Source organism: Coenobita brevimanus, chromosome 44, assembly GCF_032717465.1.
Source record: "Coenobita brevimanus isolate Jiangsu-jjx chromosome 44, ASM3271746v2, whole genome shotgun sequence".
NCBI classification, from domain to species: domain Eukaryota; kingdom Metazoa; phylum Arthropoda; class Malacostraca; order Decapoda; family Coenobitidae; genus Coenobita; species Coenobita brevimanus.
Window position 1 is genome coordinate 40,770,684 of NC_136997.1, and position 23,362 is coordinate 40,794,045.

The window sequence follows — 23,362 nt, forward strand, 5'->3', positions numbered from 1 at the left end:
GCCTGAGGCACAGATACATCGAACTACAACAGTTTGTACTAGAAAACAGCATTGATATTGTCTGCCTCCACGAAACTAAACATGGTAAGAACGACAAGTTGGACCTGTCTGGCTATCACCACTTCACTGTTGACAGCTTTGAGAGACGATGCGATGGCAACACCTACACTAGATATCGGGGCCTCATTACCTATATCAAGAACACCATCCCTACCAGGCTGAACCCCACACTCTTTCTTGGTGATGATCGTCAGACACTCACTGTTGGCATCACTGATGAAAAAGGGAGAGAACACTTTCAGGCTGTCAATGCGTATATTGAACATGGCAAGCTGCATCTAGACCAGGTTTACCTACTGTACAGACAAGAGATGTACTTACGATAATTGCCGGAGATCTGAGTGCAGTGCATCCAAGATTAGGCAGTATTGCAACTAGACAAGCTAACCAAAAAGAAGTCACTCTATACTCACACCTCACAAGCACACGTACAGTAATCAAGCTACTCAGCCAACCAGAAGCAACACACATGCAGGGAAACAGGCAGGATTATATCTGCACCATCAATGACCCAGGACCGAATTACAGCAGTGAAATTGTGGACAGCCTTACCTCCGACTATTTTGGTCTATATGCCGAAATAGAAATCACTGCAGTTTTAGGAGAATTCAGACCTAGGAAATATATCACCATTCCTGCCAAGCAGAAGAACATCATAAGGAATAAGGTGGAACATTAGTATGAAAATTACACACCTCTATCAACAGACGAGTTCAATGAAGACCTAGTAAACAACCTTGAGTCAGCGATTACCACCAGTAAGAAAGGATCTAGAAGTCAGACAAATGCGATCAAGAGATGCTACAACAATGATGAGGCAGTAAAAGGATCAACAAACAATTTAAGCAAGTAAAGAAAAAATGAGAAAATAATCCGAGCCCTGAAAACCTGACGATTTTTAAAAGAATGGAAAAACAGGTACAACAAATCAGGTTGAAGGCAAGAGAATAATACTGGACAAATTTCCTGAAGACCATCAACCATCAAACACCACAACAAGAAATAGCAAGGAAGATCGATATTATTCAAGGAAAGAAAGTAAGCCATGACACAATAACCCGACAGCAAAAGCAGAGGAACTCATAAAACACTGGTCCTCTGTATCCAGTAATGACAACCTGCCACTTAAGGTAAGACATTCAGTTAGGAGAAGAGTTAAGAAGATAAACAAGCTACGTGACGCTTTATGTAAGGCATATGAAATGGATGACAAGCCTATCACTGAGGAGGAATTTAGAAAGTGTCGCAAGACGAAAGGATCAACAACACCTGGGATGGATGGAATCACCTATGCTGTCATTAAGTTTCTGGCTACGATCAAGGACAATCCTATACTTCGTCTGTACAACATGATATGGATGGGTGGACCCATCCCCAAAGCATGGAAGAAGGCCGTAATTATCCTCGTATCGAAACCAGGAAAGCCGGGAGAGTATAGACCAATATCCCTAACATATTGCCTCTGCAAATTTTTCGAGAGGATTGTCCTCAACAGGCTCCTGTACGTCTTGAAACCCAAACTAGCTGAGTGTTTCTATGGTTTTTTGCCTGGGAGGGGAACACACCAGTGTATACACAGGGTTACAGCGGGTATCACACAAAAGTACACGGTTTTTGTAGATCTTGAAGGGGCCTCTGATAGAGCTAATCCAGATATAATACTCATTGAGCTAGCATACATGACACATGGGACACTTTTACGAATTGTACAGGACTATTTAACTGATAGACACAGCTGTGTATACTTTGAAGGTGTGTACTCAAGATGGGAAAAATGCAGCTAGGTACACCACAGGGAGAAGTCCTCTCACCAACCCTCTTTAACATCATTATGAATACAATCGGGAAGATAAACATCAAAGGAGTTCCTATCGCTATATACGTTGATGACATAATCATACAGTGCAACACCCATACCCTGATCACAAGAGCTCTTAAGGAGTTCTCTAAAACAAGTAATAGTATGGGACTGATAATAGCACTAGAGAAGACCAAAGTACTACACAAGAGGAGAAAGAACATGGGAAAGGTTAAAATACAGGTAAATATTCTTGAGGAAATTAGAACCTATCAGTACATGGGTATAGTATAAGGTAAGACCAACCAACACAGTGATGAAATAAGTAGGATATCGCAGAAAATAAGGCCAAGATTATCACTCCTTAAAAAGATTGCAAGAGGCAGTGTTGGGTCCACAGTACCACTTGTAAGATAACTGTACGTCACCATGGTAAGATCAGTCATAGACTACAGTGCCAGTTCTCTCCTCCCACTCACTAACACCAGTGTCAGACGACTTGGTGTCATCCAGAACAAAGCCATAAGATCCATATTGGGTTCCCCAGTGTCAGTTAGACGAGAATCAATCAGGTTAGAGGCGGGATTCACAACGATCGAACATAGTCAGCATAGCCACCACACAAATCACCAACTCACTTAGCATAAGGGATGATGATACATTTCATAATGCACTATTTCACTCAAGCAGAGTACACACAAATAATATGTGGATTAGGGCAATTAAGACATTGTTTGGTGAATCTAACGTCCATGACTATATTCATAACCGGCGGTACAGTGTAACATCCCTCCCACCATGGCAAATCCCTGAGTTAAGTTTCTCCATAACGAATCTCACCCACAACAAAGCTGATAGGCCTGCCCGTCCTCAGACAGGATTGCCTGCACAGACTCAGTAGCCTCCCAGAGGGTTCCACGATCTACTACACTGATGGGTCCCTCTTGGAAGATGGAAGAGCGGGCTCAGGGATCGTATGGTATGGAGAGAAGCAAGAAGAGGCTGGCGCAATATCGATGCGCCTCAGTGATGGGAGCTCAGTCACCCAGTGTTAGCTACTCGCTATAGCTTGTGCATTAGCAACGTCAAGAAAAAAAGATGATGTTATTAGAGCGTCTGACAGTCTCTGCGCCCTACAGGCTCTGCACGCAAAATCACCTGAGCACCAACTAATGGTTGGTAGAACACGGGCACAGATATAAAGATAAAGAAAAATGGTAAATCAGTTGGTTTCATATGGGCACCTTCTCATTGTGGTATCAGAGGAAATGAAAGTGCAGACGCTCTAGCGAGACAAGAGACACTAAAGGAGTGTGGACTATAAACTCAATCTACCTGTAAAAGGGATCCAAGCTAAAATAGGCTCTAGTGTCATGCAACAGTACAGCCAGCACCCGGAGGTGATAAGCAATACACACGAAACGTTCAGAAATAATGTATCAAGATCAAAGCACGAGACACCTGATTATGTTAATGTAGGACTAACTACCAGAAGGCAGCAAACAACCTATAGCAGAATCAGAATGCAGTATAGATATCTCTGGGAAAAAAGTCAGTCAAGTAATAATATAAGAAACTGCAAAGTATGTGGAGAGAACGGAAAGCACAACCTAGAACATTACATTGTTGAGTGTCCAAATGTTAAACCATATAGAGATTTATGTTCCTCAAATAACAAAGATGATTTATTGGTACACTTTCTTCAGCCCTCTATCTTTAAAAAGGTGATCAATGAATTCTCGTGTTTTGCTTGTGCAATGTAACACAATTCATGTCTGTCTGTCTCCCTATCACCTCTGTTTATATATCTGTCTTTCTCACAGGGTTAGCCTACTTTATTTCTTATTCAGACATCAATATTAACCACAATTTAGTTTTTATAAGATATGTTTATGTGAATAAGGTGACTAGTATTGGTATATTCATTATTTTCAGCTAAAAATGTGTCTACAGATGGCTACAACACTCCTATCCATGTCAACATAACTTACAGCATGTTATGAAAGTTTCAACTTCCCTATACTGATACCTGCACCAATCTGTCATTGCTCTCTCTCTCTCTCTCTCTCTCTCTCTCTCTCTCTCTCTCTGTATATATATGTTATAGCCTATATGATATGCCAGTGCAAGTCGGCTATTACTAAATCTCTGTATATGTCTGTTTTTACCTTGTACTGTGTCGTAATTACTGCCGTAAAATGTATTATGTGCACAGATATGCACAACAAATTTATACCCATATGATGCCATATTATGCACAGCCTCAAGAAAGATCACGTCCTTGTTAATAGTATATTTTCAATTAAATTTATTATTACACTGATACTTATTTTAATTCCATTGTGTCTGCCAGTTTGATATCATCGTACCTATGTACCTCTGCAGATTACTGTGTATTGTATTAATGTGAAAGTATACACCTAATACATCTCTCTCTCTCTCTCTCTCTCTCTCTCTCTCTCTCTCTCTCTCTCTCTCAACTTCTTTTGCCTCTCTTCATTATTACAATCTGACCCTCCCCCACTATAATACTGTATATTATGTATGTGTGTTGTTACGGAACAGAGAAAACTGTCCTGCAAAGTTTCAGGTTCAAAACAAAAGAGTTAGGTAAAATTACAAGTTAAAGTTTAATGCTCAAACTAACAACTAAATATTCAGGACTCATAAGGATAATGTAATGGCAAAAAACAGGTTAAATATATGGTTAACTGCAATAGCCTCTATTAACACGAAATTAGCAAGAGTAAATTTATCTAAGTCAGCCCTGATAAAATGAGAAAACCGGATAATGTTCAGTGAATGCAAGATATATTATTACAGATACAAAATATTATTAATAATGACTGACATAAAAACACATGAATCACAAAAACTTCACTTGGCCTATGAATCAACACCTTATGCTATACAGTACAAGAAAATGTAATAACATTTATACTCAAATTACACAGCAGCTAGATGGTTGGAGACTTCCTGACCACTCACAAAAATAATAACAACTGTACAGGGGAGGACAGAGATGTGAACAAATTGAGGAGTAGATCTAAGTGGCAATTAATGTAGAGACTGAGCTCATTATATAGCAGCCGGCAGAGCTTGATACAACTTGTAAGAAGGACGTGCAAATGAAGCCATTGGGGACAAAGAGTTGACAATCCTGCTCTGAACAACAGAAAGAACGACTTACTCTACTATAAGGGAGGAGGGGGGGAGTGAGGTAGAACACGCTCGTGATCAAACATGCAGCATACTGTTCGTTAGAATTACACAAAGGATGATGAAATCATAGGCTATGTAACACCTCCCCACAAAGAAAAAGAAATTTACAAAGGAAATTTCTTATTACTCTAAAATAATCTGTCTAAAGTCTAGATAAGCAATCTGCAATAACATTTTCTTTCCCCTTGACATGCTGTATGTCTAATGAATACTCCTGAAGAAGTAGACTCCATCTTTTCAATCTCTGATTTTTATCTTTAAACTTACTAAGGAATTTCAGTGGGTTATGATCGGTATAAATGACTGTGGGGTCAAAACCAGAACACAAATAAAATGAAAAATGTTGTAAACCCAAAATCAAGGCCAAAAGCTCTTTCTCAATAGTTGAGTAGTTCTTTTGAGGTGGAGTGAACTTCTTACTGTAATAAGATACAGGGTGTTCAATACCCTGATCATCCTCTTGCAGCAAAACAGCCCCAGCTCCTGTATCACTTGCGTCAACAGCCATCTTAAAAGGCTTAGCAAAATTTGGAATAGCGAGCACTGCCTGACTTAATAGGATAGCTTTAAGCTTGCTGAAAGAGGATTCACAGTTATCGGTCCAGACAAATTTAACTCCCTTTTTTAGTAGGTCTGTAAGTGGTGATACAAGAATTGAAAAGTTAAGAACAAATCTCCTGTAATAACCTACCATTCCCAAAAATCTTTGTAGCTCTTTCCTACTTTTAGGTCTGGGAAGATCACTTATAACCTGAACCTTAGCTCCTGGTGGTGCAACATGTCCATCACCAATTACGTACCCAAGGTACTGAACTTTAGCTTGACCAAACTCACACTTTGATAAATTAGCTACAAGATTAGCCTGAACCAAACGCTCAAGAAATTTACTGACATGGCATAGGTGATCTTTCCAGTTGTCACTGAAGATTAATACATCATCAATATAAACAACACACCCTGCCAAACCCTCTGTTACAACATTCATGAGCTTCTGAAAAGTGGCTGGTGCATTCTTCATACCATATGGCATTACAGAACATGCAAAAGTCTTTCCTAGTGTTACAAAACATGAGATCTCCCTAGCACGTTCAGTCATAGGTACTTGCCAGTATCCCTTTAACAAATCAAACTTACTTATGTACCTAGCCTTTCCGATCTTGTCTATGCAATCTTCCACACGAGGGAGAGGGTAAGTGTCTGTTTTGGTTATCTGATTAACACGTCTGTAGTCAATGCAAAGCTGCTTTGACCCACCTGGCTTAGGGACTAGAGTGACAGGAGAACTCCACTCGCTCTGACAGGGCTCAATCATCTTGTGGTCCAACAGGTAGCCAAGCTCCTTCTGGATGAGCGGAACTTTCACTGGGTTCACACGGTAAGGTGGCAGTTTAATTGACTTTGCGTCTCCACTCCAACATCGACATCATGCATCAACACAGTGGTTCTTCCTGGAGTGACACGGAACACTTGCGGGTACTCCTGCAGTAATGCCGAAAACTCCTGCCTTTCCTCGGGAGGTAGATGAGAAAGCTTAGTCTGGAGATCATTCATGATATCAGGATTCTTCCCCAAACTATCACTCAGGCTCATGCTGCGTGGGAGAACTTCACTTGCAGACTCGGGTGGAACAGCTACAGTGCAGACTGGGTTACTTTCGTCCCGCCTGTGATATAACTTTAGCATGTTGATGTGACAAAGTTGCTTGTTCTTTCTACGATCTGGTGTGGCGATGACATAGTTGACATCACTGAGTTTCTTCTCCACGAAATAAGGACCACTAAACTTGGCTTGAAGAGGTTGCCCATGCACTGGTAGCAGAATCAAAACCTGATCTTCTGGCTGAAAGTGGCGTAACCTGGACTTCTTATCATACCAAGTCTTCATCTTCTCCTGAGCAGCTCCTAAATTCTCTCTCGCCAGCTGTAAAGCAGTGGACAGCCGTTCTTTGAACTTCATCACATACTCCAGCAGGTTGACGTCATCTTCCTCCGACAGCCAGCATTCCTTGAGTAACTTAAGGGGTCCTCTTACTTCATGGCCAAACAGTAGTTCAAAAGGTGAGAAGCCCAGTGATTCATTTGGAGATTCTCGTAGGACAAATACAATGAATGGAAGACCTTTAACCCAGTCTTTCTGATGTTCCAAACAGTATTTCTTGAGCATCGATTTGAGTGTTTGATGATATCTCTCCAATGCTCCTTGGGTCTGGGGATGGTAAGCTGAAGACGTGATCTGGGTGATGCCCAACTCTTTCAGAGACTGCTTGAAAACATTTGACATGAAATTACTTCCCGGTCTGACTGTACCTCCTTGGGCAGTCCAAACTTTGTGAAGAACCCTAGCATTTCCTTAACCACGTTCTTTGCTGAGATGTTTCTAAGTGGAATGGCTTCAGGATAACGAGTAGCCATATCAATCAGGGTCAACACATAAGAAAATCCTGAAGAAGTCTTAGGAAGAGGGCCCACAATATCCACTAACACACGGGTGAATGGCGCCTCAAAAGGAGGAATGGGAACTAGAGGTGCAACCTTTTCTGTCTGATTACACTTCCCCACAACTTGACAGGTGTGACAAGACTTACAATACCAGGAAACATCTCTGAAGATACCTGGCCAGTAGAAGTGTTTCAAAATGCGTGCCACAGTCTTCCTCACTCCAAGGTGTCCTGCCAAACTGGAATCATGAGCCACTCTAATGATATCCTGCCTACAAACACGAGGGATGACAACTTGATGTACAACCTCCCATTCACAGTCGGCTGATGCTGCTGGGGGTCTCCACTTCCTCATAAGTACTCCTGACTTTATATAATAACAAGTAGAAGCACCAGCTGACTCTTCCTCACTGCAAGCAGAGTTATCTAGACCTTTCAACTCAGGGTCAGTAACCTGCAACTCAACCAACTCCTGACGAGACAAATTACCAACACTACAGGGTACTGCCTCATCTGGGGAGTGGTCCAAATTAGCAAGAAAAGTGTCAGCTAGGATAACATCATCATCATCAATATCCTTTAAGTCACCAGTAACTTTAGACTTAGCCCTAGTGACAGCACATGCAGAGAACACAGGGACATCACAATCCTGGGCAGCAGCCACTGGCTCACTAGACAACTGATTTGCTGGACACACTTGACTTCCACCAATATCATTTCCAAGTAAGAAAGTTACACCTGACATTGGGAGTGTCTCAACCAACCCAACCATAACGGAACCATTAACAAACCCAGACTCTAAATTCACTCTGCACAGAGGGACAGAGAAGTAATTATTCCCTACACCTTGTAAGATTACAGTTTCATCAGAGGAATTAACATTAGAGCCTAGAACACTGGTCAGCATAAGGGATTGGCAAGCACCTGTATCACGATATATTTTAACTGATTTCCTGTCATTACTGTCCAGAGGACTGACAAAACCATCAGACAGGAAATTAGCACATGAACTCTTGAGAGTGTCACCCACGTTACTGCTCAAAAGAGGAGCTCCATCATGAGAATTTAATTTACCCCTCAAAGCAGGTTCAGTTAACTCAGTTAAAGAATTATGGGAACTCTCAAGGGTGGACACTAGACCAATTGACTGAACATTTAAAGACTCCTTTTTGTTCACATCACGCTGTCTCCTGAAACATTTATCCGTAGTATGACCAAGCTTACTACAATAAGTACATTTACTTTTCTGAAATCTAGAGGTGAAGCTGGTATTTACTTCCTGAGAAACATCATCTTTATTCTCTTTCCTGTTACCTGTACTCTGAGTAGAGGCAACGTACTTACTCTCAGCTTTCCCTTTTTCTCTAGAATATCTCTTGTGAGTGAGAACATATTCATCAGCTAAAACTGCAGCATCAGACAAATTATCTATTCTTCTCTCATCAAGATATAGGCTTACATCATTGCTAATACACCTTTTGAAGTCCTCCAGCAAAATCATCTGCTTAAATTTGTCAAAATCAGAATCCACATTCTTAGAATTTAACCACTGCTCTAACAGATCTTCTTTGATTTTTGCATACTCAACATGGGATTGCTTATCAGTTGTCCTAAATTTTACTCTATAGGCTTCAGGAACAAGCTCATAGGCCTTAAGAATCAAGCTCTTAACTACATCATAATTATCAGATTGATCCTGAGGCAAAGATGCATAAGTTACTTGAGCTTTACCGGTGAGAACAGTTTGAAGGAGTACTGGCCAATACTTTTTGGGCCAATTAAAACCTGTAGCTACCCTCTCAAACAACTGAAAATACTTTGTTAAATCAGATTCATTAAAAGGAGGGACAAGTTTAACATTTTTAGCCACATCAAAATCATCAGAGCTAGATGATCCAGTTCCACCTTGTTTCATGCGATACTCATGGTCTGCCTGAATCCTAGCAAGTTCAATTTGTGCCTGAGCCTGTACCTGTGCCTCCTGAATACGAGCATTTGCCTGAAATTCAGCCTCCTGAATACGAGCATTTGCCTGAAATTCAGCCTCCTGAATACGAGCATTTGCCTGAAATTCAGCCTCCTGAATACGAGCCTGAGACTCCGCCTCCTTAGCATTTGCCTGAAATTCAGCCTTCTTAGCACGAGCCTCCTGCAGAGCTAGCTGTAACTTAGCTATTTCAATCTGCGTTTGCTCATTTGGAGGAGTTACATTAAAGAAGCTTTTATTAATCATGCCAACAATTTGATCTTTAGAATGATGAGAGTGAACTGCAATTCCCAATTGTTGAGCAACAAGCTTAAGTTCATTCTTTGTTCTGTTTTCTACATCACACACTGTTTGCACATTTGACAAAAAATCTTTGGCTTCATCAAGTGTAGTAATAGTAGACATCATGAATAAATCACAGTCACAAAATGTCAAGCAATATCCTTATGATAATATCCTGAATATCCTGATAAGTGGTCGCCAAATTTATGTTACGGAACAGAGAAAACTGTCCTGCAAAGTTCCAGGTTCAAAACAAAAGAGTTAGGTAAAATTACAAGTTAAAGTTTAATGCTCAAACTAACAACTAAAGATTCAGGACTCATAAGGATAATGTAATGGCAAAAAACAGGTTAAATATATGGTTAACTGCAATAGCCTCTATTAACACGAAATTAGCAAGAGTAAATTTATCTAAGTCAGCCCTGATAAAATGAGAAAACCGGATAATGTTCAGTGAATGCAAGATATATTATTACAGATACAATATATTATTAATAATGACTGACATAAAAACACATGAATCACAAAAACTTCACTTGGCCTATGAATCAACACCTTATGCTATACGGTACAAGAAAAATGTAATAACACTTATACTCAAATAACACAGCAGCTAGATGGTTGGAGACTTCCTGAGCACTCACAAAAATAATAACAACTGTACAGGGGAGGACAGAGATGTGAACAAATTGAGGAGTAGATCTAAGTGGCAATTAATGTAGAGACTGAGCTCATTATATAGGGGCCGGCAGAGCTTGATACAACTTATAAGAAGGACGGGCAAATGAAGCCATAGGGGACAAAGAGTTGACAATCCTGCTCTGAACAACAGAAAGAACGACTTATTCTACTATAAGGGAGGAGGGGGAGTGAGGTAGAACACGCTTGTGATCAAACATGCAGCATACTGTACGTTAGAATTAGACAAAGGATGATGAAATCATAGGCTATGTAACAGTGTGTATGTATATGTGTATATACAACCAACAGAATCATAATGCACTCCATTCATACAACCCTACGTGTGTGTTACCAGGGGGTGGGGCCACTAAAACTTTATCAAATGTTTAATGTATTGCTTCATTCCATCAAGGCAATGCACCCAACGTATGTGTTACTAGGGGATGCGCCATTTGTGTAATTTTTTTTCTATGTAAATTTTACACAATAAAATTTGTAAATCCAAATCCTGCAGCATGAAGTTGGAACAGGACACAGATGAAGCTTTTACAGCCTCCTTGTCATTCCTGTAAATCAAGAACCGAGTTACTACAGGGAAATGATCGAGTGTTTGTGTATCCTTTCCTGAGTGTTAATACTGATCGATCTACTTAACCCTTTCAGTACCATTTTGAATTTTAGATTTTACTGTTGCAGCCTTCGGACTATTTTATCCAATTTTGGGAGACTTTTAGAAATGCAGGGGTTAGAGATTATGCTTTTGTATTGCTCAGTGCTACTTCTCACTCTCCTGTACGTGATATATCTCATGAATTCCTTTGCATTATATACTTTATAGTGTATCGACTTATTGTAGTCGTATGCTACTCCAACTGTGTTTGCTGAAGGGGTATGTTGCAAGACCTATATATATATATATATATATATATATATATATATATATATATATATATATATATATATATATATATATATATATATATATATATATTGTTACGGAACAGAGAAAGATAATGTACACTTTAAGTGAGAATACTAAAAATCATTACTGTCCCGTAAAGTTCCAGGTTCAAAACAAAAGTTAGGCAAAATTACAAGTTAAAGTTTAATGCTCAAACTAACAACAAAACATTCAGGACTCACAAGGATAATGTAATGGCAAAAAACAGGTTAAATATATGGTTAACTGCAATAGCCTCTATTAACACGAAATCAGCAAGAGTAAATTTATCTAAGTCAGCCCTGATAAAATGAAAATACACTGGGCAATGCTCAGTTAATGCAAGATAAATTATTACAGATACAAAATAATATTAACACTGGCTGACAAATTGAATCCTTTATAAATTACAAAAAAGTTCACTAGGCCCACAATTTAAACCCATGCTATACAGTACAAGAACAAAATGCAACAACACTTATACTCAAATTACACAGCTGCTAGATGGTTGGAGAATTCCTGAGCACTCAATAATAACTGTACAGGGGAGGACAGAGATGTGAACAAAATGAGGAGCAGATCTAAGTGGCCATTAATGTAGAGACTGAGCTCATTATATAGGGGCCGGCAGAGCTTGATACAACTTGTAAGAAGGACGCGCAAATGAAGCCATAGGGGACAAAGAGCTGACAATCCTACTCTGAACAACAGAAAGAACGACTTACTCTACTATAACGGTAGAAGGGGGGGGACTAAGGCAGAACACGCTCGTGATCAAACATGCAGCATACTGTGCGTTAAAATTACACAAAGGATGATGAAATCATAGGCTATGTAACACCTCCCCACAAAGAAAAAGAAATTTACAAAGGAAATTTCTTATTACTCTAAAACAATCTGTCTAAAGTCCAAATAAGCAATCTGCAATAACATTTTCTTTCCCCTTGACATGTTGTATGTCTAATGAATACTCCTGAAGAAGTAGACTTCATCTTGTCAATCTCTGATTTTTATCTTTAAACTTACTAAGGAATTTCAGTGGGTCATGATCGGTACAAATGACTATGGGGTCAAAACCAGAACACAAATAAAATGAAAAATGCTGTAAACCCAAAATCAAGGCCAAAAGCTCCTTCTCAGTAGTTGAGTAGTTCTTCCGAGGTGGAGTGAACATCTCACTGTAACAAGATACAGGGTGTTCAACACCCCGACCATCCTCCTGCAGCAAAACAGCCCCAGCTCCTGTATCACTTGCATCAACAGCCATCTTAAAAGGCGTAGCAAAATTTGGAGTAGCGAGCACTGGCTGACTCAATAGAACAGCTTTAAGTTTGTTGAAAGAGGATTCACAGTTATTGGTCCAGACAAATTTAACTCCCTTTTTCAGTAGGTCTGTAAGTGGTGATACAAGAATAGAAAAGTTAAGAACAAATCTCCTGTAATAACCTACTATTCCCAAAAATCTTTGTAGCTCCTTCCTACTTTTAGGTCTGGGAAGATCACTTATAACCTGAACCTTAGCTCCTGGTGGTGCAACATGTCCCTCACCAATTACGTACCCAAGGTACTGAACTTTAGCTTGACCAAACTCACACTTTGATAAATTAGCTACAAGATTAGCCTGAACTAAACGCTCAAGAAATTTACTGACATGGCATAGGTGATCTTTCCAGTTGTCACTTAAGATTAATACATCATCAATATAAACAACACACCCTGCCAAACCCTCTGTTACAACATTCATGAGCTTCTGAAATGTGGCCCTTGCATTCTTCATACCATACGGCATTACAGAACATGCAAAAGCCTTTCCTAGTGTTACAAAACATGAGATCTCCCTAGCATGTTCAGTCATAGGTACTTGCCAGTATCCCTTTAACAAATCAAACTTACTTATGTACCTAGCCTTTCCGACCTTGTCTATGCAATCTTCCACACGAGGGAGAGGGTAAGTGTCTGTTTTGGTTATCTGATTAACACGTCTGTAGTCGATGCAAAGCCGCTGTGACCCACCTGGCTTAGGGACTAGGGTGACAGGAGAACTCCACTCGCTCTGACAGGGCTCAATCATCTTGTGGTCCAACAGGTAGCCAAGCTCCCTCTGGATGAGAGGAACTTTCACTGGGTTCACACGGTAAGGAGGCAATTTAATTGGCTTTGCATCTCCAACATCGACATCATGCATCAAAACAGTGGTTCTTCCTGGAGTGGCACGGAACACTTGCGGGCACTCCTGCAGCAATGCCGAAAACTCCTGCCTTTCCTCGGGAGGTAGATGAGAAAGCTTAGTCTGGAGATCATTCATGATATCAGGATTCTTCCCCAAACTATCACTCAGGCTCATACTGCATGGGAGAGCTTCACTTGCAGACTCGGGTGGAACAGCTACAGTGCAGACTGGATTATTTTCGTCCCGCCTGTGATATAACTTTAGCATGTTGATTTGACATAGTTGCTTGTTCTTTCTACGATCTGGTGTGGCGATGACATAGTTGACATCACTGAGTTTCTTCTCCACGAAATAAGGACCACCAAACTTGGCCTGAAGAGGTTGCCCATGCACTGGTAGCAGAATCAAAACCTGATCTCCCGGCTGAAAGTGGCGCAACCTGGACTTCCCATCATACCAAGTCTTCATCTTCTCCTGAGCAGCTCCTAAATTCTCTCTCGCCAGCTGTAAAGCAGTGGACAGCCATTCTTTGAATTTCATCACACACTCCAGCAGGTTGACATCATCTTCCTCCGACAGCCAGCACTCCCTGAGCAACTTAAGGGGTCCTCCCACTTCATGGCCAAACAGTAGTTCAAAAGGTGAGAAGCCCAGTGATTCATTTGGAGATTCTCTTGCGGCAAATACAACGAATGGAAGACCTTTATCCCAGTCTTTCTGATGTTCCAAACAATATTTCTTGAGCATCAATTTGAGTGTTTGATGATATCTCTCCAACGCTCCCTGGGTCTGGGGATGGCAAGCTGAAGATGTGATCTGCGCGATGCCCAACTCTTTCAGAGACTGCTTGAAAACACCCGACACGAAATCACTTCCCCGGCCCGACTGCACCTCCTTGGGCAGACCAAACTTTGTGAAGAACCCCAGCACTTCCCCAACCACATTCTTTGCTGAGACATTTCTAAGTGGAATGGCTTCAGGACAACGAGCAGCCACATCAATCAGGGTCAACACATAAGAAAGTCCTGAAGAAGTCTTAGGAAGAGGGCCCACAATATCCACCAACACACGGGTGAAAGGCGCCTCAAAAGGAGGAATGGGAACTAGAGGTGCAACCTTTCCGGTCTGATTACACTTCCCCACAACTTGACAGGTGTGACAAGACTTACAATACCAGGAAACATCCCTGAAGATACCTGGCCAGTAGAAGTGTTTCAAAATGCGTGCCACAGTCTTCCTCACTCCAAGGTGTCCTGCCAAACTGGAATGATGAGCCACTCTAATGATATCCTGCCTACAAACACGAGGGATGACAACTTGATGTACAACCTCCCATTCACAGTCGGCTGATGCTGTTGGGGGTCTCCACTTCCTCATAAGTACTCCTGACTTTACATAATAACAAGTAGAAGCACCGGCTGACTCTTCTTCACTGTAAGCAGAGTTAGCTAGACCTTTCAACTCAGGGTCAGTAACCTGCAACTCAACCAACTCTTGACGAGACAAATTATCAACACTACGGGGTACTGCCTCATCTGGTGAGTGGTCCAAATTAGCAAGAAAAGTGTCAGCTAGGATAAAATCATCATCATCATTATCCTCTAAATCACCAGTAACTTTAGACTTAGCCTTAGTGACAGCACATGCAGGGAACACATCAGGGACATCACAATCCTAGGTCGCAGCCACTGGCTCACTAGACAACTGAGGAGCTGGACACACTTGACTTCCACCAATATCATTTCCAAGTAAGAAAGTTACACCTGACATTGGGAGTGTCTCAACCAACCCAACCATAACGGAACCATTAACAAACCCAGACTCTAAATTCACTCTGCACAGAGGGACAGAGAAGTAATTATTCCCTACACCTTGTAAGATTACAGTTTCATCAGAGGAATTAACATTAGAGCCTAGAACAGTGGTCAGCATAAGGGATTGGCAAGCACCTGTGTCACGATATATTTTAACTGATTTCCTGTCATTACTGTCCAGAGGACTGACAAAACCTTCAGACAGGAAATTAGCACATGAACTCTTGAGAGTGTCACTCACGTTACTGCTCAAAAGGGGAGCTTCATTATGAGAATTTAAGTTACCCCTCAAAGCAGGTTCAGTTAACTCAATTAAAGAATTATGGGAACTCTCAAGGGTGGACACTAGACCAATTGACTGAATATTTAAAGACTCCTTTTTGTTCACATCACGCTGTCTCCTGAAACATTTCTCTGTAGTATGACCAAGCTTACTACAATAAGTACATTTACTTTTCTGAAATCTAGAGGTGAAGCTGGTATTTACTTCCTGAGAAACATCATCTTTATTCTCTTTCCTGTTACCTGTACTCTGAGTAGAGGCAACGTACTTACTCTCAGCTTTCCCTTTTTCTCTAGAATATCTCTTGTGAGTGAGAACATATTCATCAGCTAAAACTGCAGCATCAGACAAATTATCTATTCTTTTCTCATCAAGATATAGGCTTACATCTTTATTAACACCTCTTGAAGTCCTCCAGCAAAATCATCTGCTTAAATTTACCAAAATCAGAATCCACATTCTTAGAATTTAACCACTGCTCTAACAGATCTTTGATTTTTGCATACTCAACATGGGATTGCTTATCTTGTTTATAAGTTGTCCTAAATTTTACTCTATAGGCTTCAGGAACAAGCTCATAGGCCTTAAGAATCAAGCTCTTAACTACATCATAATTATCAGATTGATCCTGAGGCAAAGATGCATACGAGTAAGTTACTTGAGCTTTACCGGTGAGAACAGTTTGAAGGAGTACTGGCCAATACTCCTTGGGCCAATTAAAACCTGTAGCTACCCTCTCAAACAACTGAAAATACTTTGTTAAATCAGATTCATTAAAAGGAGGGACAAGTTTAACATTTTTAGCCACATCAAAATCATCAGAGCTAGATGATCCAGTTCCACCTTGTTTCATGCGATACTCATGGTCTGCCTGAATCCTAGCAAGTTCAACTTGTGCGTGAAACTCTGCCTCCTTAACACAAGCCTCCTTAGCCTGAGACTCAGCCTCCTTAGCACGTGCTTGAAATTCAGCTTCCTTCACACGAGCCTCCTGCAGGGCTAGCTGTAACTTAGCTAATTCAATCTGCGTTTGCTCATTTGGAGGAGTTACATTAAACAAGATTTCATTAATCATGTCAACAATTTGATCTTTAGAATGATGAGAGCGAACAGCAATTCCCAATTGTTGAGCAACAAGCTTAAGTTCATTCTTTGTTCTGTTTTCTACATCACACACTGTTTGCACATTTGACAAAAAAGCTTTCGCTTCATCAAGTGTAGTAATTATAGACATCATGAATAAGTAACAGTCACAAAATATAAAGCAATATCCTTATGATAATATCCTGAATATCCTGATATGAGGTCGCCAAATTTATGTTACGGAACAGAGAAAGATAATGTACACTTTAAGTGAGAATACTAAAAATCACTACTGTCCCGTAAAGTTCCAGGTTCAAAACAAAAGAGTTAGGTAAAATTTCAAGTTAAAGTTTAATGCTCAAACTAACAACAAAACATTCAGGACTCACAAGGATAATGTAATGGCAAAAAACAGGTTAAATATATGGTTAACTGCAATAGCCTCTATTAACACGAAATCAGCAAGAGTAAATTTATCTAAGTCAGCCCTGATAAAATGAAAATACACTGGGTAATGCTCAGTTAATGCAAGATAAATTATTACAGATACAAAATAATATTAACACTGGCTGACAAAATGAATCCTACATAAATTACAAAAACTTCACTAGGCCCACAATTTAAACCCATGCTATACAGTACAAGAACAAAATGCAACAACACTTATACTCAAATTACACAGCTGCTAGATAGTTGGAGACTTCCTGAGCACTCAATAATAACTGTACAGGGGAGGACAGAGATGTGAACAAAATGAGGAGCAGATCTAAGTGGCCATTAATGTAGAGACTGAGCTCATTATATAGGGGCCGGCAGAGCTTGATACAACTTGTAAGAAGGACGCGCAAATGAAGCCATAGGGGACAAAGAGCTGACAATCCTACTCTGAACAACAGAAAGAACGACTTACTCTACTATAACGGCAGAAGGGGGGGGACTAAGGCAGAACACGCTCGTGATCAAGCATGCAGCATACTGTGCGTTAAAATTACACAAAGGATGATGAAATCATAGGCTATGTAACAATATATATATATATATATATATATATATATATATACAGTGGTAAAGTGTGTGTTTTCGTACATGGAAGAACGAGGGTTCGCTCCGTGCTAGGTTATAAAACTTCGGGAGCGTTCTTCTGGCGATATACTGCACTGGCGGACATAAGGGTGCTGTGGTTGAACCTGTGTCATATCCTATAAAGTATGCTTGCACCCAGTCGGCTTGTGCAGGTCGATTACACTTGGTTCACGGACTACACATCCAAAGCCACTCCAACACTACATTTACACTTACAAGCACTTCTCACCCTACATACAATCTCTACCAGACAGCCTAAGCCACTTGGTAGGGATACACTGGCTGTATCGTCCCCACTTCGGTCGGGATAGGCCGGTCCTGCAGTGGACACACACTCAAACAGCTGATGATACAGTATATATATATATATATATATATATATATATATATATATATATATATCGAACACAGATTTGTAGCCAGTGAATGTGTATGTTTACTGAAGAAGCTGTGTGGCTAGACTCACCACCTTCTTTCGTTGTATACTTGCTCTGTGTGGTCTTGACTAACCAGTTCAGTATTAGAGATCCTTTCAGAGCTGATTAAAAAAAAGTTTGGTAGTATTGAGTATTTATAACGAAGTACGTGATTGAACTGGTGGGGTTGAGGTCGGAATAACCGAATTATATATACAAGCTACCACCAGACTATTTTATTCAGATGAGTTATCCGAATTTGTTATATTCTATCTCCAAGCGACTTTTTTTCAGTTCAGGAGAGCCCTGGTTGTGAAGGGGCTGATAATGACAACATTTATTGTCTCTAGTTTGGATAAGTTTACGCTAGTGAATGCAGATGTTAAGAGAGCGAGATTATTATTATGCCTCCGCCCACGTGTGATGGAGTAAGTAGTCTGTCCGTCCGTGTGTCTCCACCAAACTTATGTCTGTGATGCAGAATGCGATGATCAACTACTTAGGTTGGCAAGGTCAACAAGTCAAACGCCAAAGTCAGGTCAAGTTGACTTAGTTTATGTTTAGACTTATTATTTTCAACCCACAATGAACCGTCATGGAGGTTGTACGGCGAGTTCGTGCACAAGGCTTGGTGGAGGCATACTGAGCTATGATAAAGAGCATACGAGACGTTGGTTCACCGAACCCGGCTCGCACACAGGCTGTGATGTCAAGGATAATAAGAGAGAGAGAGAATGGGAGAATAAAAGAAAACAAGTGTAATGGTATATCAATGTAAACTGACGATTTCCGGATCATTTAGTATATGTTTGGGTTTGCTATGCTCTGAACCAGTGATCTCTGTCAATATTTTCATTTTTTTTTTCTCATAAGCAGCTGGCTTACAGGCACCTGTGACATCATATCTGTGTCTGTATGACCCTGTCTACGACATTCCTATATTCTCTAAAAACTGATAGTTCTTCAAGTCATATTTTATAATATCTCAAAAAGATAGTTTTAACCTTTTCATTACTCTGCATGCAATTTAGGATGCAAATAAATGTAATTCATATAGTCCAGGGAGCTCATATCACGGGGAAGGTAGGTGAGTGACTGGTTATACTACAAGTCTGAGACCCACAGTCTGAATTATCTGTGCCGTCATACACAGACCGAGACACGTTTTTGCTTCCCACCCTCCACCCCGTGTGAAACTACCTCATTTACTGTTTACCTTGTCCTGAGCGATGCATTGCGTTGACAGCTCAGGAGCCGAGTTTGTTTGTTAGTTAGTATAGATTCGTCCGTCTATTAAAACAGTATGGACACGGGCAGATGAAGCCTGTCAGGGAAGATAAAAGCTAATGGATTAGACGGAGGTATGACTATCAAGGTGGTGGATAAGAGGAGATAGTGTTGAGGACTGAGATGGCGGATAGTGCAATGATTTCAGCAGCAGTGTCAAAATCCGACACTCGTCTGACGAGATTGCCTCGTAAGGTGAAGCAAAGGGCAGAAGTGGAGGGGCAGTCTAAGAGGTAATATAATAGGGGCTAGTATTGGTGACAATGCGGGCGTGGGTCAGGGTCCCTGCAGGCAATCTGAGTGAGGCATGGATAACCCAGCATTAGGTGGCATAATCGCACTGTAAAAGAGTTGTGGGTGTGTGGAGGGGCAGTGAGGGGCTCATAAATTAGTGGCCCTTGCATACTAAGTGGTAGAGCATGAACCTTCTACCACTCAATCTTCATGATCTGCACGGGTGAGTCTGGCAGTTGCAGCGCGTGTTTGTCACTTGATTTGAGAGAGATTGGACCTGAGAGGGAAGGTTATGTCAGGATGTGTAGTGGCAGAGTGAGCCGTGGCATCGGCGACCTCGGTGCCAGCAATACCTATGTGACTGGGGATCCAGTGGAGGAATATTTTACCTCCATTTCTTGTGATGGAGTCAGCCACTGCCACGACAGAGGTCAGCAGTCCTACTTCATCAGTGGTGTCATGTGCGTATACTGTGCAGAGACGAGAGTGAATCTGAGTGAATGAATATGCATCTGTGATGGCGACAGAATGCATTTCTGAGGGCGCCTACGATGGTGACGAGCTCCATCTCACACACTGTGGACCTGGAGAAGAGCCTCCAGGTCTCAACACGACCTTCGCTGAAAAATGCAACACCTGCTGCTCCCCTCAGCAGTGACTGACCCCTCAGTTAGGTACTCAGTTGTCCCTGGGATCCAGAGCGATGCTATTCTCTGGAGCCCATCCTGACGTAGGACGGCTGGCAGAGATGCTCTAAGGTGGTCGTCAGGTGGGGCAAGACTCTGGATCACAGGGGACAGTCATGAAGGGCAAGGAGTATAGGCTGGGTCAGGCAGATCGGGGCTTCCCTGACATTAACGATGTTAAGATGGTGGATTATGCTGGCAGTGTAGTGTGCCAGTCCTTCCTTGGGTGAGGATAGGGGGGCCTTGCAAGGGTGCAGTGCATCAGCTCAGAGACAGGAAGTTGTGGCCTGAGCTTGCAGAGCTGTGTTGTGACTGCTGTCAATCGACACCATATTCTGCGTTAGATGAGGCTAAGCCACTCTCCATTCTGAGGTTCTCAATACGTGTCCACAGAGCAACTCCTAACATCACACATAGTGCAGAGTTTTGTAGGACCTCAAGGGAGCGAACTTGCACACCTGAAAGCTCTACAAGACAGATCGCGCTATAGTAGACAACCGAGCAGATAGCGTATTAGTAGAAGGTCCTGAGGACACAATATGAGGTGCCCAGAGTGTGAAGGGAGAGGGCTTTGAGTGCACAGATTCTGAGGGCCGCTCGCTCTCTTAGGTACCGGATGTGAATGTTGAAAGTCATGCAACTATCAAACCACACCCCAGGATACTGATGGCTGTGAATAATTTCAAGCTGGAGTCCCCCTAGGTGGAGCAGACATTCAGGGGGACGTAAGCCAAAGGCAGGCACTTGGTCTTCTCAAGATTAATCTTGAGGCCCAGTTTGCAGCATCTGTCATGGAGGTGGGTTAGAGCAGTTAGTGAATGACTGTAGCAGTCCCTATGGGAGAAAAAGCACCAGATCATTGGCGTAGCAGAGCAGGGAGATGCCCCTGGTGAAGTCAATTAACAGCAGGTTCTCTACAAGGATGTTAAAGAGGAAAAGACTGAGAGGTGCCATTGACATGAGATAAGAAGGAGAGAGCTGTCCCTGAAAGCAGACTCTGACTGCACAATCCATGAAGAATTTGCGGATCCAGGCGAGAAGCCTGCTGCAGACTACTTTGTTGACAAGGACTGCAAGAATGGCATTGGGATCAGCTAGCTGAAATGTCTTCTTGACATCGAGGAAGACAGCCATTCCCCGACTGTTTTTCAGCTCCTCCAGGAAGGAGGTTAGGCACTGTTGGATGCTTCTGCCAGGTAGGTAGGCAAAGAGCCGCGAGTGCAGCAGGCCTAGTTTCCAGGTGGGACGAGAAAGGACCAGCCTTTCAGCTGTCTTTGCCAAGCAACTGAGGAGTGATATGGGTCGCTTGGCATCAGGCTTGCATGGCTTGGGGATGGGGTGTATGATGACGTCTTCCACGAGCTAGGGAGGCGTCCTTTTGCCCACGAGTGGTTAATAAGGGTGAGGATGTTAGCTTTACCCTTCTGTCCTGATCTCGCAAGCAGGGAGTATGCCAGGCCAGAGTTCTCGGTGTTTCATTATAACTCACCAAACCAGTGGTCAGTTATATTGTTCTTGTCAATGTTACTGATATTATTATTATTATTATTATTATTATTATTATTATTATTACTATTTCTTACGAAGACGTATATTGCTCGTATTCATTCAATTTCAAAGCTACGGCCATCATACCAGGCCATCTAAGTCCCTCAACCGTCGGCTTCATGTGACCCAGTATCATCCAGTTCCCAGTACTAGTTTTCCAGTTACAAACAAAAGCCTATCGAAATAGTGTATTCCCGGATTCTCAGAAACCGTTAAACATACAAACTTGAAAATTTTCTGGGACATAGCCAAGGTCAGTGAGCAGGTCTGAAATGACTAAGGACTCATTTTGGCCAGTAGTTTATGAGATTACCCAGGGCTCAATGTAAAGCAGTTTGGGCTCATTGAGTGCACAAATTAAAACTAGAAAGCTACTCTGAGAGTGCATACCTCCGACAATGCAATTTCCATTAAAAAGGATCCGGATCTGGATCCGTGGATATAGGATGCGGATCCTAATCCAGATCCAACGCAAAATTTAATTAATTCTTTCGTGGTCCATGACCCGCCTTTCCACAAACTTTTATTAAAATTCATTGAGAACTTTTGGAGGTACTGTACACGATTATCCAGTTCCGGTTCAAGATTCACCCTCAAACTTAATAATTTCTTCCTTGGCCCATGGCCACCCTTCCACAATATTGCATCATAATCCGTTCATAACTTTTTGGGTAATCCAGTATCCGGATCCGGGAATATAGGATTCGAATCCATATCCACATCCCCCAGAAAATTTGATGAATTTTTTCCTGATCCATGTCCCACCTTTCCACATAATTTCATTGGAAATTAATTCAGAACTTTTGCGGATATTGGGCGGGATACTCTGGATCCGGTCCAAACCTTAATCATTTCTTCATTTGACCATGGGGCACCCTTCTACAAAAATTTATCAAAATCCGTTCATAAATTTTTGAGCCATCCTGATAACAGTCAAACAGAGAGGCAAAATGCAAGGTAAAACATAACCTCCTTGGCGGAGGTAAAACCCAAGATAGAACTGATATGCAGTCAGTAAACTTGGTACATTTATAGAACTTGCTATGCTATGCATGGCTGCCAATTATGAATGACGCTGACCCAAAACTCAAGGTCACAGCCAGAGACAAAGTTCAAAATATGCTTTATTTTTTTTTTAATGCAAAGATGTCACATGCACTAAACAGATGACCTTGTCATGTGGTGGGTCATTGAAATTGCTAATGGTAATTTTCGTTTTCTAGTTATTATTATTATTATTAATACTATTATTATTAATACTATTATTATTATTATCATTATAATATACCTCCTTCAAGGTGGGATATGTTTTTCCCCGCATTGGTATGTTTTTCTGTCTGTCATTCTGTTA